Raw genomic sequence first — 20,257 nt, 5'->3', positions numbered from 1 at the left:
AAAATTCGCTTCACAAAGGTCATATGAGGACATGACAAAGGTCATCGGAGGTCACTAATTAGGTCATAGGTCACTGCTAAAAAAATTGCTTCACAAAGGTCATATGAGGACACAAAGCAAATTTTTTGAGCGGTGACCTCTGACCTGATTAGTGACCTCAAATGACCTTTGGTGACCTCAGATGACCCCTGTGACCTAATTAGTGACTTCTGATGACCTTTTCCGTGTCCTCAGATGACCTTTGTGAAGCAAATTTTTCGAGCGGTGACCTTTGACCTAATTAGTGACCTCAAATGACCTTTGGTGACCTCAGGTGACCCCTGTGACCTGCTTAGTGAAAAGTTACAACTGGGATAACTGGCTTGTGGCGGCCAAGAGTTAATAGTGATGTCGCTTTTTGATCCTTCTATGTTGGCTCTTCCTATCATTGTGAAGAAGAATTGACCAAGCTTTGGATTGTTTACCCACTCATAAATATATATTGAACGTGAGTAGGGTTTAGAACTTCGTGAGACAGGTTAGTTTTACCCCACTGATGATGTGTTGTTGCTTCACAAAGGTCATCAGAGGACAGGGAAAGGTCAACTGAGGTCACTAATTAGGTCAGAGGTCACCGATCGAAAAATTTGCTTTGCAAAGGTCAAATAAGGACACGACAAAGGTCATTGGAAGACACAAATTAGGTCACAGGGGTCATCTGAGGTCACCAAAGGTCATTTGAGGTCACTAATTAGGTCATAGGTCACCCCTCGAAAAATTCGCTTCACAAAGGTCATATGAGGACACGAAAAGGTCATTGGAGGGTCACTAATTAGGTCAGAGGTCACCGATCGAAAAATTTGCTTTGCAAAGGTCATCTGAGGACACAGAAAAGGTTAACAGAGGTCACTAATTAGGTCACAGGGGTCATTTGAGGTCACCTAAGGTCATCGGAGGTCACCAAAGGTCATCGGAGGTCACTAATTAGTGAGCAGGGTCATTTGATGACAGAAATTGGGCACTGAAAGATTCACTTTCGGTATTTGAGCTCCTCCTCTATCGTTATTTTGAACCTTTCTGGAGCTCCTGATTGCCTTGAACTTGGTGGTACTTTACTGTTGTGGGCAGTTTCTCAGCTACCCTCTCTTCTTCCAGCATCCAGCCAGCACGTGTGAGTCCACACAGCCTTAAACTTATACCCCCATATCATGCCTCTTGCACTCAGCATACAGAAAGAGCTACAGTGATGCTTCCTCTGCTGACCTTTGGCCTCTTACTTCCCTTAAGGGTGCTGTTTTCATTTTTCTTTCATTTTTTAGTCTTACCTGCTTATGTTACCATCTTGCTTTTGCTTTATGGATTGAAATCCCCCTCCTTACAACCTCACAACTTACTTAATATGCTTAGATGCTAGTACTGTGGCTCACAATAGCAGCGAAAACCAACAGCACTCCATACCCACTGGTAAGCAATGATAGAAATTAAGCTTTCTTCCTGCTCAAGATAGTGTCAAACACAAGACTTGAAATCATATATTTATTTTATTCCAATCTTATTTATTTAAAAAAAAGAAAATAACCGGGCCTTCCCTAGGCCAGCAGCTGCTCCCATCGATCAGTTTTGTTACATTCCATGCAGCCAACGCTGCCTCAATGCTGTTTGTGTATTTTCAGCTTTAGTGTGGGGTGAAAGCTAATGCCCAACAGTTTTTTAAATACCAAGAGCAGGAAAAGAATAACACTGTTGAGTAAGTGAGTGAAGGCAAGAACATTGTCTTCTACCATGATATAAACATGCTTGTAAAGTTGTTCATCAAGATGTAGTTCAGAAAAACACACAGGCACGAGACTTCACTTTATTCAATAAATCATGGCTGTCCAGATTGCATATTCTGCTACGCACGTAAGCATGACAAGGTATATACACTCACATACTCAGACAGGTTTCATTGTTTAATATTGACAGGAGAAATCTTGGCAGTCTGTGTAATGCTGCGCACGTGGATTCTGAAAAATTCAACTTAAAAATCAGTTTAATCAACGTAAGCCAACAGGAAACCAAAGGTGTTACAAACTGCTCATAATTTCCTGTATGCAGACTTCTCTATCTGTAACCAAGCCAGTTCAAAGCTGCAGTAGTAGATACCATCAGCACTCAGAAATGTATTTTATTGCTAGATTCACTCTTTAGCTTAGAATTTTAAATACAGAAACAAACTAACAAAATAAAACCTACCATTAAAAAAAAAGGCAAGCCCTGCTTTACAGAGATGTCCTCATCTTCAGCCAGGACTTAGCTGGTAGATTCCAGTAAAACTGTTGGGTTTTTGAAGAGATTACTCCACTGCTAACAGTGATACAGCTGAGCACTGTAACCATAAGGCTGGGTGTGTTCCTTCCTATTTCAATTAGGCACACCATATTCGTTAGTGGCAGCTAAGGCACAGCTGGGCCTACAGATTGAAAATCCCAGAAGGAACTACTGCTTACGGTAGTTTAATGCAAAACTATTTAATTGTAGGCAGTATCTAACTAGTAAAGTTACGCCATAATTTATATCACGTTAAAGAACACAATAATATATGGTCATATTGGTCAGACCACAGCACACCAAGGAGTTCCATATGCTGATTCCATGACTCTGCATTTTGTTATCTATCAGCAATCCCTATTGTAGGAATAGCTTGACTATTTAGATCATTACAGTCAATTTGCCCACCCACATCATTTTATCTGAAACCCTCATGCACGAGTGCTACATCTGATGCCCCAATTGGAATCTAACAGTTTGAAAAAATGAGCTCTTACTGCACAAGCAATAAAAAATGCCTGCTTTCTGCTAGCACCATTTCATTCACTGCTTCCCCAAACACTCACCTCCTTTCTGTCAGGTTCTTTCATTGAAATAACAGCTCTTCCACACCTTTTTCCTCTTAGGACCAGCATGTTTCCTACAGCGACAGAAACACCAGGCACTGAGACCATGCCTGCTCTGCAGCCCCTATGAATGATGGGACTCATCAGCTGGTGCTGCACTAATGAAGGACTTTGGCTGGTGTAGCTGAAATGCTGACTCACAACATGAACCAGTGATTGAGCACCTGGTGGGAAGGCAGGGCCAACCCAGGGGAGCTCAGGTGCATGTGGTTCACTGGGGTGACCGGAAGGGGTGGAGGCAGGATCTGCCCCTTCCCAGACTCTATTTAAGGGTTGGCAGCGGAGATGAGGACCACTCACTAGATATCACTGTCTATTTGAGGCCTTCCAAAGGTAAGCCACTCTTTTCATTCATTTTTGCGTTCATAGCTGCTGTATTTGGGATCGTCCTCAGTTACTGCAAGTAAAGACCTTGCCACCCTGCTATTATTGTGGTACTTTCTGTCCCATTATAGCTGATATCACAGTAATGCTTAAGTAGAGGCAGAAAAGGTGTGATACCATGTGTCTAAGGGAACAGAGTTACTTCACAAAAACAAAAGAAGTGAGGAAACAAATAGGTGAGATTAAGGCTCTTACTGTTAGAGGCTACTTCACCTGTAGGCCCTTCTCTTGCCTCGCAGCAATAGCTTTTCTTTTTCTCACAGCAGTTCCTACGTTTCAGAGAGCCAACATCATAAAAAGATTCTAAAAATAGGCTAAAGCCTGAAACCAAAGAGCATCTGTTTTATTAGCAATGAGAGAAGCAGGAAGAAAAAGAATTGTAGGATAACGTATTGCTGAACGATTATGTTATGTATTTCATGCTATCCTACAAAAGGTCTTTGAATATCTGGTTGTATTTCAGATTTGCTGTAAACTGATCCAGCTACAACCTACCTTCATCTGACGTCACCTGAGGTTGTTTGAGTCCAGAATGTTTTTTAGCTGGGACTTTAGGTCATTCCATACAAACAGTTTATGGGCTTGTCCTGTCAAGTTCCATGTCTTGTGGGGTAGGGTAACACACTTGCCCATGCTTTGGGAAATTGAAATGGTGGAATGGATAGAGTGGAGGGCCAAAAAACAAGAAAACAGTTGCAACAGTGTGAGGTGAGACAAACTAATTTACTAAATAAGATATGAGAATGCAACACAATACATGTTAATATAATACAACGTAACACAGTATTTTAGAACTAAAGCTAATGAGTCAAATAAAATGAAAAAGAGTACCTGAAAAGTGAAGGCCTTACTCTGAGTTACCTGAGGTGATACAGCCAGGATCAGAGGCAAGCCATAATGTCAAATAAAGAGGTGTCCTGTCATCTGCAAAAGGCTCATTTCTCTTCCTCTGCACAGATAGCCGAAACAGAACAGCAAACATTCTTCTAGGGAATATAGTTCATCTGTTCTGTGACAAGCATACAGAACTGGAGCACTGACTCCTTAACTACCAGTGCACTATTTGATGATATGGCATGGAATACCACTAACCAAAAATCATAAACCCATGGCAGCCCACAGGTCAAGTCAAAACCCCCAAATTCTAACTGGTGTCCTCAGATGAGCTTCAAGTCCAAATGAGCTGTGACCTCAAATGACCCGACCAACTAAACTGTGATTTGGTTTGACCCCAAAACACTCATTTCTTCCTCAGGCTAACCCCAAACATGCTGTCTGCTGCCACTCTCACAGACCAGAACTTTCAGACAACATCTTTTTTAGAGAAGAAAAAGGAAACTGGTGTATACCTTCCCCACCAATGTCCTTGACTGAAACCACAGTTAAAGTCAGAAATGGAAAACAATATCTTGACCTTTTTAATTTCATGTAGGACTTATAAATGGCTGCTTGCTTGGCGTAGAACACCGTTGCCAAGTGGACAAAAGCATTTTCCCTTTCTGCAATTTTTTTTTAACGTCATATAGTCTATAAAGATTTTGCAGAGCATTGACTCCTGACAGCTCCAGTCCTGATGGGTCTCCCAGGCTGCAGCCCGTCTCTCATCATGGCACACATCTCCATGTGTCTTGTAATGATTTCCTTGAGTCCATTCAGCTTCTCTGCTGTCAGCATTCACCATTTTAGTTAATAAAAATAGTTAATGTTTACTTACCTCAATTGAAGCAGTAAACTATTTGTTTGCCTTGCAATTATCATGGTGGCACTACATTGTAGAATAAGACAAATGAGGTTTTTGCTTTCTGCACTTACTTGGAATTTGGCAAGGCAGACAGTTACTGACAGAACAAGATAACACGAGCAATTCACATTCACAGCGTGTACGAATCTGAACTGTGCAGAACCTCACAACTATCTAAATATTTACCTTAATGACTTCACAAAAAGGAGAGACTTTTACATGAGAATGAGGGAGACTGTGTTGGAGACAAACTTAGAGAATGCCTGAGAAATCAAGGACTGGTTAAAAATATCTACTCCAGTGAATTTCTGCTGGGAGATCCTTTACCACTGAATTAAGTTTTCTGATGACTCTTGCATTTCTAACTGCAAGCAGATGCCACAGAAGATAGAAAAGGCATTCAGAAAAAGAGTTTTAGTGAGTCTGGAGAGAATTTTATAAAAATTGAGATTATTTCTCTATAAGCACCAGTTTTTGACACACCCATAAAGCACTCAAAATCTCATTTCTCATGCTTTGCTCATATGTACTGTCATTCCAGCATAGGAACAGTGATGATGCAGGAGCACATACTATACTGATTTATGTGAACAAAGGGGTCACTGACAGTGAGAGGTTTAGAGGTTACTTTCTTTCATTTTTATAAAAGCACACATATCTTTTACATGGGCTATGTAGGATATTTCTGCTAATGGGAAGTTATCACATGTGCATCCTCTGCGTATAGTATACAGAGAAAATTTCAGCTAGAGTACAGAAATGTGCCTTGTTTTTCACTACCTTTTTTTTTTCCCTCTTTTTTTCCCCATGTAAAACACCGACTTAGATTAATATAATGGTAGCCTTACTTTCTTGCTGAAAATGCCATCTTGACAGCTAGAGTTGGATATTTGCTGCCTTCCAAATCTGCAAGACTCAAACATTATCAAACATTACTAACTGGACTTTAAGAATTCTTTTAAAACTTCATTTAGTAAAGCATATACATTTGATCCTTAAAAATATATACATTATGCTAAAGATGAAATTACATTATTGACTGTCCAAATGCACTAAAATCTTTCATGGCTTTTGCTATATTTTGTAAAGTTCAGTTAAACTTTCATTTTTTCAGCATGTTAGTTTTTGTTACCAGACTTAAACTTAATCAGCTGGCACTTCAGTAAATGGCCGTAGCTTAAGCCTGTTTCCATGGGCTGAATTCTTTTACAGTGCTTGTATTTGCAACAGAAAAGATGTAAGGGAATCAACATTCCAAGGTTTCATTGTAAATAACTAACAAAGGTGAAAAAGAGTAATCAGCTCATATGGTGAGATGTATGGCTCATATGAGAGATCATATCTGAAGGGAGACAGAAAAAAAGGTCTGTGCTGTTTTAACCAGATATTTAAAATACAAATACAACAAGGAATCCAGTCCTAAAGACATCTCAGGGACCCAGTGGCTAGTGACCTTACTTCTGGTATGTAAAAAAGAAGTGCTTTTTAACCAGTTTGAAGAACAGTCTTTGCAAGGCCCAGGCCCTTTGTAGTCTTCACACGAAGGTGTAATCTAGACCACAATAATACCTAGACTTTACCTGCTAACAAACATGAAAATCATAAACATGGGTTTCTCTCAAGTTAATTGATTTGAATTGCTCTTTGAGGCACAGACTTGTGGTATTAACATCGTCAAAGCCGGAGTTGCAATGTCTGCAGCATTTGGATGCACCAGTTGTGGCTGCACTATGCTCTAATTAACTTTAATAAGAACCTAATTTGGAAATAATTACTGAAGAGTTGTCTTCTCTAAAACTTTCTTTAAAAGCAGGGCATATTTATGGGTAGCTTCCATAATAAACTTCCAAATCTGACCATCTCCTACCCACACAGAGACCTCACTTCGGCATCCTACCAGAAAATGTAGTAAGCTAGCTACTATTTGGTAAATTATATATTTGTTTGGTATGCTCGGGCATGTCTTGAAGATAGTCCATAGAACTACACTTGCAGGGTTGTGATTTGTATTCCTTCTAAGTGGCCTCAAGGTGAAGGCGTTATTCATATTTTAATGTAAATATGAAACCTGAGCAACCCAACCCGATCTCATCAGCGACTGTGCTTTACGCCAGAGTATGACAGACACCTCTTGAGAGATCCTTTCCCATCTGAATTACCTTGTGAGGCTAAGTAGATTTACCATGGAATCACTGATTAATGGTAAATATACAGTTGCCAGTAATGCTTTTAGATTTTCCTTTTGAAGAAGAGCTGCATTTCAAGGAGCTGTTGCCTTTTCTGTAAGTATAATTTCCATGTGTTGCCACCCCTAAAGGAAAGCAAATCATTAGGTAGCCTAATAATCATATTCTTTTTCTATAAAATCCTAGTGTCTTCAGTTCTTTATCTGGAAAACAACTAAGTAAAACTGAAATGAAGAAAAACACACCACCAATGTAAGGGAAAACCATTCAATGAGGACAATACAAAATAATGTGCCTAGCAACCCTTCCCCCTCCTTCTTCAGAGAGCTGTTAAAAGATCAAGGTACAGAAACATTGCAAAATAAACAAGCTCTACAGATTTTGCTGTAGGTGGGACCATCTGGACCCAGGTAATGTCACCCTAAACAATTTGCCCTTCAGTTGCAGGGGTAGGGATAGAGTCTTGCGTCTCATAGCTAAAAAGCTGAGATGGCAATGTAACTTATTTGCACCTTGATCCCATTATAGAAAATAATAATTATTTGTTATTTCAGATAAGGCAAAGCACCAACATCACAAAGTGACCAAGCACCAGATTACATGTTCATGCTATCTGATTTGTGTCAAGTATCTAAAAAACACCAACTGAGCTAACAGGTATGTGCTGATATTCAAGTGGCTTTCTGTGCTGTATTTCTGCAGACCAACTAGACCACAATCTAGTGTTCTTCCTTAGTATTTCTTTCTATGCACCACGATTTTGTCTAGCCTTAGAGCAATGTTACAAAGATGGACTGCTTATGCCCTGTGCAAGACCTTATCTGTTTAATGCTGAATTAAACATGTATTGATGAATAAACATGAGACTGAGTAGTACTAGTGTATTTACAGTGAAGCAAAGCAGAATAGTTTTCAGCAACCAGCCAAGAATTCAGTCCTTTTAGAAACTTGTAGCATGCTCATATTTTACATTCTTAAAATGATCTTTTAAAGTAATGCAGTCAGAGGGGTGGCTCCTGAAGGTCATATAGTGTTACTGATGAAAAACATAGGCAGGAAGCTGTGAGAGTTCTACTAGATGTGAAGCTTGCTCACACTCTGGAATTTTAAGAGCAACTTTGAATATGTTCTGAGCAATGTAAGGAACTAACTCTTAACTTCCTGTGCAAGAACTGTCTTGTTGGAGTCTTGTAGATTTTACCACACAGAAATTACTTCCAATTAGGACCTAAGGCTGTTTCAAACAACAGAATCCTGACTTATGTATTAGAAGGCAGGTAAGTTGATTATGGCAACAATAGAAATAACAAGATTTACGTGCTAACCTTGCTGCACTATTCTTCTAATAGCGTGATTCGTGGTCACAATTAGAAATTACTAAAAACATGAAGACAAAGAACAAATATCATCTGATTTCAATTTATGTCAAAGCATTATGCTTCCTGCTACGAGGTCACGCTGCATGAAGATGGGAACAGTTGCAGCACACTTACTTACAAATCATGGTTTTGTTTTATGTGATCTTGGACTTTTTCAGATTATAGGTCAATTGATTCCCTAGCTATATGTTGAGTATTCTGGAGTGCAAATTAGAGTCTTAGGCTTACTGATATAAACTGTTTTGAAAGGAATAAGGAAGCGTGAATACCTTCCTTTGCAAGATCATTTTGGTTACTGCTAGAATTGTATTGTTTTGATAGAAGTACTAAGGTTATAACTGGGAAAGCAATTCCAAACGTATTACTGTAAAGAGATAATACTTCTACTCCAAAATAAATGTTGATATTAAATGAAGGCATCAGGTTAAAACAGCAGGACTCAAACCTATTATAGAGAGGAAAGTCAAACCAGTAGATGAAAGAAGTGTAATAAAGGATTCATTACATTCAGATTACATGGGTGAAAATTTCCTTTTCTTGTACAATCTCAAAAAAAGCCCAGTCTAATAATCTTCCCAGATAATCACCAAAACACATTTTGCTCCATGCCTCTACCTCTTCTTTTTTACTTTTACAGTTTTCCACTCCAATGACTGTTAGATATGTATGCAATTATCTACTCGGTTATCTGTTCTAATACATTGGATACAGTCAATCAATTTTCACTGCAGTTATAGTTAAGAAAGCTAGAAATGCCTTCATGCCTTAGCTGCTAGCTGTATGCTGGCATAGAGTAGGTGCAAATAACAAAATGCCAAGTGATACTTTTAAACAGAGATCACAGCACAGTTTAATGCAGCTCCTGCCTCTGTTACACTGTCAGTTTCCTCTTTGGGTTCAGGAATCCACCTTCTCCTTGATTCTTATTTTAATCTGATAAACATATAATTTAAGAAGCTTTTGTTTTGACTTCAGCTTCTCGTTTCTATAGTGCCCCCCTCAAGTCTGTGCTGATTATTCTTCTTTATAGGCTAACATTTTTTAATAATTGAAAGGTAAGGAATAAAATTATACAGCTTAGATTAGTTAGAACTGGCATTACATTTCTGCACAAGGGTGTTCCCTTTGCTTCTCTGCATGTATCACAAGCAATAGGACATGAGGTAGCTCTATCTCTTGTTCTCCGCTTTTTCACTGGGAAAGAAATGACTTGCAAGTTTCTCTGGCTGATGCACTAACTAAAGAGGTTTGGGTCTCTTTCCCCTGTGAATGGTAATGGCTTCAGAAGAAGAAAGAGATACAGGCTGTACAGGATCTTACAGGAGATCAACCAAAGTACTGTTCTGGGAAGAAAAATATCAGGTTTATGTCCTTATGTAAAGAGATTAGTTAACTTATAGCTTATTAAAAAGTTGAGTATTGGGTTAGAGTAGTGGGTATGACTAGTACAGCTGCGCTGTCTCCTTTATAATTGTTGAAGTGGGCTGTTGGCCTGCTTAGGGCTTAAAGGATAGGATATTTGAGACTAGTGGTAACTTGGGTTGGAATCAATCTTAGTTGGCAGCTGAGCATATGCTAGACAGACTGAAACCCTAAAGCCTGAAAGTTTGGGGATATCTTAGATGCTATAATGCATGAGAGGATCTGTATTTGAAGATAAGCTTAACATTAACTTAAGTGACTTATTTTAGCACCTATATGTATTTGAAATTATGGCTCAGTTTCCATAGACACTGCAGATAAAGGCAAGTCTGGACCATAGTAGTTATTCCTCATTTGCCTGAAATTCTCTTTGCTTAATGTATTGTGTTGGATTTTGGACAAGCAGATCTTTTTAGTAACTTATTATTTGCTTTCTGTCATTTAAACACTTAATTTTTGCATTCTAATGCATTTCTCAGAAACTTCAAAATCCTGAAGATAGACTGCTTTCAATTGGAATTTTGAGATTGTATCCCATGTTTAAAATTGTGGTAGGAAAAATAAAAAGCATTCTTTGAAAATATTAAATAACCTCCACCCAAAATCAAACAATATGCCGGAAAAAACATAATGTTTACAGTGGACTACTCTATTTATTTCTTCTTTCTCATTTTTCAGTTCAGACAAACAAAGTATGCCATCATTCTCTCGGTTCCAGTCTCAACCTGCACACTGCCACATCACTGCACTCCCAAGTCACCTGCTGAGCTATTCATAACACTTCCCATTGCGCCAAGAAGGACTAGGAGGTCCTGCATCCAAGTACTAACTGTGTTTAGCTTGTGGTGATCAACAAAATCACAGAAAAAGGTAATTAATAAATAGTTTTCAGACGGGCACTGTATGCTTTCCTCTGAAATTAATTATTACAGGATTTAGGTTAGGCTAATGTGAGCTACATTAGTATTTTATTATAATAGCTCTGAGACACCAAAATAGTTACAGCTTCATAGTTTGTGCAGGATTCAAATTGCAGGAAATACAGCATGGCCTGCATAAAACCTGAAAAGAAGTGAAGCAGCCATTCAGACTTGCACACACTGGGATTTCCTATCATTTGTTTTTCTTTTGTTGTTCCACTGGTGCTGCTCACCTCTAAGCAATAATCTAGAACGTTTCCTGATTTTTAAAGAAGTCCCTTTAAATCTAAGCCTTTCTGTGATTATATTTCATACGTAATTGGAGTAAACAATGCTTTCATTTTCCAAATGCTAAGATATGTATAAGAATTCCTTTCCATTGCAGGGGAGTTGGATTAGACGACCTTTAAAAGTCCCTCCCAACTACAAGGAGTCTGTGATTCTATAATGTGAGCACATGGGCTATTCTGCTGTGTGGGCTCTTCATTTTTGCTATTGTATTTATACTGTTTTGTTGTTTTTAAAGTCTGGTACAAGGAAGCTAATACAACTGTTTCCAGCCCTTTGGGGGCTGGATTCAGTCCAAACGCATGAAGGATGTAGACCATCATCTTAGTAAAAACACTTCCCAAATTTGTCTTTTAGCTAAAACGAGGCCACCTAGAAGATGAAAACCTTTCTTCTTTTTCTTTTCTTCCCCCCCCCCTCCCCAGCCCCCTAAAAAACATAATTACACTCTGATTTAAAACTCTAATTGAGTGCACTTGTATTGGTAAGATGTTCCTTCCCTTTAGGGACCGTATTCCTATTAGTCACACAAGCTGTCTAATCATTTCATGGCCTTTTCTTTCTTTCTTTTTTCTTCCCCCCCCCCCCCCCCCCCACACTCTGCACTTCTATTACAAATGAGAAATTTAAAGCTTTTTATTTATTTATTTGCAAGTATCACAATTATATCCCTATAAATTCAGCAGTCACTTATGCTGAAACAATAAGTCACATCTTCATTCACTGTAAATTATGATGATTCTGTGGAATTCAGCAAGGAAAAAATAACTTACTTATATCAGCTGAGAATCTGACCCATGATAACAAAATGAATATAATGAAGAGGTGTAAAACTGTAATTTCTTCAATCTGGAGAATTTATACCCTGGCTACTAAAGCACAGCAGCTGTACTGTTAGTTTGAATTTCATTAGTGTTACAAGTTTTTTTTCCTTTAAACAGAATTGCACCCCAAAAAAAAAAAAAAAAAATCATTCAAAAAATCCTTCAAAAATACAATATAACACAGTCCTTCTGGTTAAGGACATTGTACATTCTATAAATATAATGGGCTTTGTAGATGACACTACCTTTCCTTTGGCTGGGTAGGCGACTTTACTTGAACTTTGATTTTGTAATGAGAACAAAGGGAATGCTGGAATTACCCTTTTTTTCCATTACCCACCTCTGCTATCTCTAAGCTTAGCTTTCTGGGCTTTCTAGTTTGTGAAACTCTCTGAAATTGCACTTTTACAATTAGAACTTACGCTTCACCAAGTACTTTGTTAAGCTGACAGTACTTACCTACAGCCATAAAGGAGTATTCAAATTCTAGGTTATAAGGAGTCTACATTGTTTTTCTTCCACCAGATCACACAGAATGCTGGTAAGTACTGGTAAAATCCAGTATGTGAGCTTTTCTAAAGCTAAGTAGTTAAGTTATAGCTTCTGTAGTCATTGCATAGCCTGTAAAATAAAAGACACTAGCATTTAAGCATATTTTACATTCTTTGCCTTCAGGCCTTAATTCATAAGCATCATCTTTGTTGTAAGTTTAAAGCTTTTAAGGAAAACACTCAATTACATATAGTGTATGGAAAATCTAGGTCTTAACCGCTAATCTGTGGCTTGTAATGAATTTGGATGGAAGGAATTCAAGGCTCTAAACTATCATGTTTCTCTCCTGCTTCTCTTTATTGACTGCAAATGTTTTAGGATTTCTCAATGAAGTTCATCATTTGCTTAAATAAGAAAACAAAACGATCCACCATGAATCTTTTCAATTCTGTAAATCTTTCATTGCTTCTGGGTTTGTTTGTTTTTGATAAAGATTTATCCATGATTGCATGAAGGAAAATAATAAGGAATATTTCTAGAAATAATAAAAGCTGCTTATAAAAGATTCATTAAAATTCAATACTGATAAACTTCTGTCAGTATTTACTGTACTGGATGCAAAAAGCACACAGGTCATCATTTTTCAGGTATAGAAACAAAAGATATCAGAAATACAATTAATAGTAGAGAACCAGATATACCGGTGAACATGTACATAAGTCAACTAAAATAGCAGGCTGCTTTCTGTTTCCTTAAGCTGAAGATCAAGCTCAGGACACATTACTTTTCCATTATGGTGCCGGTAATTATTCTCCTTTCTGCTCTGTCAGATTTGGATGTATTTGGTCTTATCTTAAACAAACACATCTGGTGGTGAATCTGAAAATATGGTTTGTTTCAGACCCCAGACCTTCCTTCCTCACATACAAGGACCCTGAGGATGTTCAATGCTATTAAGGAAAAATTCCAAGACTGTAAGAAAGCCTCCGAATGAATAATATTTTAGAACAGTAGCCCAAGGCTGCAGCATTTAATTGAATTCATTGAATTTCAGCTAAGTAGGCAACTATCTTTCTGACCTGAGGGAGACCTGTATATATTAATAACATAAATGTTATTAACAAAGCAGCTAACATAGCACGGGAGACAAGTTAGGAAGTTTTATGTTGTTAAGTGAAAAAAAATACCTTTGATTGATATGATTCGTGATCAGTCATTTACATCTTACTGTTGTGACCTTGCTGATCCTCACAGTTCTGCTGCATTACATTTAATTGCCACAGTGTGTAATTGCTATGTGCCAGTTGTTATCACCTGCACTGTAGATGGGCTATTTGTCATCTAACTGTGCTTAATTAATAATAGAAAATCCTAACTCAACATTCACTTTTGACAGCCTGAGTTCATGATGAATTGTTTGCTACTTAGTTATTATGATACTGTGCAAGTGACTAACTGTCAGCTGAGAAGGAACAGGCTGAAGTACAGTGGATGTTTGTGGTATGCTGAAGGAACAAATTTAGCAGAACAGTTTAGGATTAAAAATACCGCAATGTCAACAGTCAGGCATCATTTGGATATCTTGTGGCTCCATGAAGGCAATTCAGAGGAGCAGCTGAATTTTCATGTGTGAACATGCTGATTTTGGAACTCCCTTAAAATTGTGGGTAGTACTTGTTAGGCCAAGTTTGGTAGAGGATGGAATATCAGCTGAGCTGCTGTCAGAAGAAAGGCTGTGTTTATGGAGTTTATCAGGAATGCAGAGACAAAACAACAACAAGTCATAATATTCTAGAATAGTATGTATGTTTTCTTCCACCAGTTGCTGACAGAAAATGAAATTCAGTAAACTGCTCTATTTAGTAAGGGTACCAAAATTCACATATTGAAAACATGCAGCTTCTTCATCCCTGGCACTCCCCTGTCTTACCACTGTCTAATTTGCATGGCCTTTAAAACCTACACTGAGAAAAAACTAAATTCTAAATCAAGAGAAAGTAAATGAAGTTAAGAAACACCAGGGAGAAAGGGGGCTGTTGTCCACTGCTATCACATGCACACACTTTCTCAGGGAACTGGCTCAGGAAATGACAGACTCTCTACCAGTAACAGCTTTCTTTGCAAGCTTTCTCAATAAATCCAAATATGAAATACTCATAGCTAAAAAGCCCACTTGATTGATAGATTTTTGAAAATACCCACTTTTCAGACATCATTATAGATAGCAATTTACATCAACAATTCATAACTGCAGCATCTTTCTAAACCTGAAACTGATGATTCCTAAAAATATGTCCCAGATATTCCTTATTGCCAATAAAGGTGATACTTTCCAATAAGCAGCTTAGATGCAACACTGAGAAACTTGGCTTCTGATCCACATCTGAGAATCTGTACGTGTGAGTAGTTTGGAGACACTGGAAGCATCTGTGAGAGGAATTTTGGCACTGGCTCTTCCTATCCTGATACGGCACTGGCAATACTTTAAAACCATGAGAAATAGGCTTTGAGGCATGAGTTCCCTCAGAAAGAAGTGACTTTATCAATATAAGCCAAAGTGGTGGCAGTTACGTCATTTTTTCAGAATGAACAGGAATGGTTAAGGAAAATAATGAAGTTCCTATTAGACTTGTAATGGTAGAGGTCGTTTACAGAGGAGCACAGACTCTAAATGTTGGTACCAGCAAACTCATTACAAATCATGGAACACTGGGTTTGCTTTTTCGGCAATATATCTCTTCTCACCTGGGCAACTCTCAGATGGATTTAACACACTTGATTAGCTTCTATTTGTCACTATTGTAACAATAAAGAGATTTATTCTGTCCAGCTTGGTGCTGGCATCCTTGTTCACCACAGTGAATGCTTTCTAAAGCCTTAAAGTCTGTGAAAGGTCTTCTGCTGTTATACATCTGCCATTGTACACAGTTCAATGTATGGAATTATATAATGGAAAATTTATTTCTTCTGCAAAACAGTCATCAGTGAGGCCATTTAATATTTCATTTGTTTTGAACATCGTAACAAGATTTCACAAGGAGAAATCATATCAACAAAATCCTAACAGTTATTGCTATGTTTCAACCTGTGCTCTCATGTGCTTGTACTGAAACATGATGGAGCCTTTCAAATACACAGCATTAAATATCAGCAAGTAGTAATAATAATGAAAAATGTGAAAACTGTGGCATGGGCTTCTTTGTTTATCTTTTTGTATAAATAATTCCATACCATAAGGGATTTTTGTGTCCTTTATAAGGCCCTTTATACTGTTTACTTACTGCTCACTGCTAATGATCATTTCTTACCTATAGATTAGAGCAGTGTTTCCTATCTTTCCTGCTGGGCAGAAGCTTTTAGCTATGGCAGCCAAAGGCTCCAAGGCACAGACATTCCTGCTGCATTAATATGACCCTTAGAGAAAGCACTGGAATTACCTGTACTGTGAATGCATTCAACTGATGGTAAAAATGAATGTCTCTCTTGGGACTTAGACACATGGGAAAGAGGGCAACCAGTGAGAAGCTGTTGTCTTCTGCTCCTAACTACTCTCCTTTATTCTGCAAAACACAGCTGCCCTTTTGAGCAGTATTGCTAACGCAAGGAAAGGCATATTGCAGTTTTGGTTTCCACTTTGTGATTTTTGATGAGCCAATCAAACTTCTTAGGTTAGATAATAATTACCTATGAGGCTATTTCCTGATATTTTATGGCAACAATTTCCAGTCTCTAATTTTATTACGTTGAATATTTGTTCTTCATGATGATCAGCTAAATTGCATGTCACAGCCTTACTTTCTCACTGCATTGCAATGGAGCAGGAAATGAATGCCAGCACAGCAGCTAATGACACACATACTTTCAAGATGGATTTAAGCCAGAATGATTCACAGCTATATCTATGAAAATTTAGACATTCAGAGCACTTTCATAAACATGCATCAGTCACTCATCTCCTACCTAACAACAAATATCAAAATAAATATAACTGTAAAGAGAGTATATTGATATTAATCCTGAAAATATTTGTCAATTGCTCTTTGTGTTATTTAACTACTCGTATTAGATGGAGTTTCTTTACAAATACCTCTTCTGAGACGCATTAGAATATCTTTTCCTGTCTCTAACTGCACATCTAAACAATGGCTCACCTTACTCTATCAATCTAAAGTGATTTAATGTGTTAGATAATTGAAAATACTCACTCTGGTTGCTATTCAGCAGCTGACATGCTTTTTGTTGGTTCTGTGTTTTTTTTTTCCTTTCTTTTACATCTTTTGAAATAAAACCAGGCTAATGAAGTTATTCATTTTCTGGAGATAATTAATAGCTTGTTGGTTTTTCTCTTCAATTCGCTTTCATGAGAGAATCTCTCATAAAATCCAGTTCAGTATTTGTCTGATTTCTCCAATTCAATTGCTCCAATTCAGTTATGCCTGCAAGTTTCCTCTGTTAATTCAAGCACTGCTTACAAGTACTTTTGCAAAAAAAAACCCAAAAAAACACAAACAAAACCAACCCCAGAAACAACAGACCAACTGTCATTACAACGACAAAACAAGAATTCTGGATAGATTCAACAGAATGGTTTTGTCACTGTAGAAGTCTCCTAATTCTGACAGCCTCATCAAAAACCCAGCAGAGAAAACATGGATGCTCCTGTTGGCCACACTCAGCTTTCAGTGAGCCCTAAGGAGAATGGACACTGGTTAATGGCCAAGATTCAATTTTGGATCACAACGTAGTTATTTTTATCTGACAGAATCCTGGTCAGCATAGCAGCCAAGCTGCTATTCAGCTGAAGTTCCTGGTACAGCTTTTAACTTGATGCAAATTGACATAATTCTATTAAGGCTAATGCAGATTCTAAATTTGCTTTGGATTTATTTTTGGGATCACTAGGAATATATTGCTGAGGAAGACTGCTATCAAGATCGAGGTCCAAGTTACTAAAACAAGAATATTGTCAGCATCACACAGTATTTTTCTAAATAGCTCAGACTTGAAATAAATCTTTTTGTAGCTAAAATATATTTTAAAAAAACATATATGGGGTGGGATTGAACCTGGTATTTTATCCCACCTGGTTGCTGCAGCTGAAATCACAGGCTGTCTTGTCAGAACCAAGGAACTTCTCTCATGCAACACGGAGCACAAATCAATCATGTTCTACCTGCACAGGATTTCATCTTTTTTGCCATAAAATACACAGTAAGGCCCAAATCCTTTATTGCGTATTTACTTATAGAAGAATTAAAAGAGTGACTCTGTCCTTGGGAAGCTCTCCATATTCTACCTGGATATTTTCTTTAAGGTATAAGAGAAATTATTTATGGAAGAGATACATTAGTATTCCAGGCAACTGTTTCTTTAAGTCCTGTTTGTTTTTCTGTTGTTACTGTGTATAAATCATACACATAAACTCCTGTCAAAATATTTTTCTCCACATACAGCAATGATGAAGGGGGCAAGAGGTTTGCAAATGCTGAATACCATTGCTGAATTGCTTTGCTGCATCTGTATTTGTGAACTCCTGAATACTGTGAAACTGTTTAGGCTGCTGAAGGGATCAGTGAACTGAGAGCAAAGCTGAGCACAAGTAATGCACAAAAACAAGAGAAGGAAGAAACTCACGTTTAGATGGAGCTGTCTTTGTAGCGGCATAATGAATGCAGCCATTAAACAAAGATTTTACAGCAAGGGAAAGGCTGTCTGTAGGAGGGAGAAGCCAGTTCTGCCAAAAGAAAAAGAGAGAGATTCTTCATAGTGAAATGCAAACATCTCATTTGCTCACAGTCACTGTAATGGATTGGAAAATGAATATTAAGCTCCTCCAGGATTATCTAATTCTTTTATGAGGGTATGTGTGTGTGCATGCATGTGTGCGTGTTCATACATGCACATCTGAAAACAGACACTATGTTACGTAACTACAATTTTATTCCTTTTATTATTTCTTGCTGGCAAATAGCTATGCTTAAAGGTCAAGCTACTACAAGGCATAAAGTTAACAACAGGGACTGAAACTGCTGAGGTAGCAGAATTCAGTGAAATGTTTCTTCAGATGCTTGTATTTCTTACTCTAGCACATAAAAAGCTCACGAAAGTCTCAGGGGAGATGACAATATCCCAGACTTGAGAAAAAAGCATCTGGTACACGAGGACCAAGGGCTGGTAGTTCCTAGCTCTGCTCTAGAAACAAACCATCAGGAGTAAAGTAAGCACAACAAAAGTCGCAAGGCTGATGGGGAGGAATGATCTAGCCTTCCTACAATTGTTCTCACTACAAATCTTTTCCAGCATCTTTTCTGAGCTTTCGGGTGCATTTTCTTTTATCTTGATGAGTTTGATCCATGCTTAATGCTTTAAAGTCAGCTTAAGAATAACCCCTCTGAAACATCCAAACATAATCCTAGACATAAGGTGTCTGTTTTCCAAGATGCAGAGTAACCAGTGTATACTTCCCACTTTGTTGGCAATCTGGTCTCAGTGACTCATGCTCAAATTTGAGAAATAATTCATAGAAGAAGAAGTGAAGAAGAATTATGGTCCTGCATGAAATAGATAACCTTGTCCTGACAGTTCAGTTTTCAACCTCACATACTTTGTTCAGAGGAGAAAAGCCCAGAGATGTATTTCACATAGGACTCTTAGACACTGCTGAGCTAAATTTACACCAGCAGGTAGAAAACCTGACCATGGTCAGTCATGGGCAACATAATACCAAGGGTATTGTGGTCTGTTTAGAACATGAGATAGAGCAAAAAGTTGATTTTCAATTACAAACCTACCTATCTGCAACCAGTCCACAAATCATGCTTGGATTAGCCACACAGCTACCCCTTTGAATTCATGCAGGGCTATAGGAAAGTCAGGGCGTTCTTTATCAACTACAACACTGAGGCCAAAATGAAGGACACAATATGCAGTGAAATAATATGGGAGATTTTTCTAAAAAGCTGATATGACAGAGAACATTAGTTTTCCTAAAACATACATTTTTTCTGTATGTGACTGCAAGCACTAACAGAAGTATTTTGACAATACCTGAGTACTTAAGATTAGGGTTAAATATTCTGCAAGTGAAATAGCCTCTAAAAATCAGTAGTTATGGCTCTCTGAATTGGATCAAACCCCACCAACACTTTCCCTTTAATTTTTTTGAGGAAGCTAAGAAACAAAATTGGCATGCAGAAGAGGAAAAAAATATATATACATATATATATATGCATATGTATATATACATACATATATATATACACACACACTCAAGCACAACACCACTTTAACATCTTAACCACAAATTCCACTTTTTCCCAGGCAAAGCAATTCCTACCTTAAGTAAAAATGCCACTATTTTAAAGTGCATAATTTAACATTCATTTAAGTTAATAATATACTTCAGAACAGTGCTTTTTGGAAAATCCACCCACTATCCTATATATTCTAGAGCCTCATCAGCCACGCAAATTCTCCTGCTTAATAAATCACTTTGGTAGCCAAGATGTCAGACTTCACTACCTACCATGTAAAAGGAGATCTCCCTGGTGAGACCTGGATAATTACAAAAGCATTATTTGCTTCAGATTTGCTTCAGTGGGCCAGAATGTTCACAGTGTGTGAATTAATCTCTAAGTCAAGGGACTTACGTGATGATACCTTATCTCCTGAATAATTTGAATTAAGTACATGGATGACGAAAAAAA

General features: G+C 37.8%; 1 long non-coding RNA gene across 1 annotated transcript in view; it reads right to left on the bottom strand.

Annotated features, from left to right (window-relative positions):
* Positions 1-1,973: 1,973 nt before the first annotated feature.
* LOC107318008 overlaps positions 1,974-20,257 on the bottom strand; it is a 111,692-nt gene continuing 93,408 nt past the window's right edge. The window contains exons 6-8 of the long non-coding RNA XR_004308413.1: positions 18,186-18,285; positions 12,519-12,680; positions 1,974-7,351 (exon numbers count right to left, since the gene is read on the bottom strand). This is a non-coding gene — a long non-coding RNA (uncharacterized LOC107318008). The remainder of the gene's footprint in view (positions 7,352-12,518; positions 12,681-18,185; positions 18,286-20,257) is intronic.

This window comes from Coturnix japonica, chromosome 9 (genome assembly GCF_001577835.2).
Source record: "Coturnix japonica isolate 7356 chromosome 9, Coturnix japonica 2.1, whole genome shotgun sequence".
In the NCBI taxonomy this organism is placed as follows: domain Eukaryota; kingdom Metazoa; phylum Chordata; class Aves; order Galliformes; family Phasianidae; genus Coturnix; species Coturnix japonica.
The sequence above is the reverse complement of the archived record's forward strand: the minus strand, read 5'-3'. Positions and strand labels throughout refer to the sequence as shown.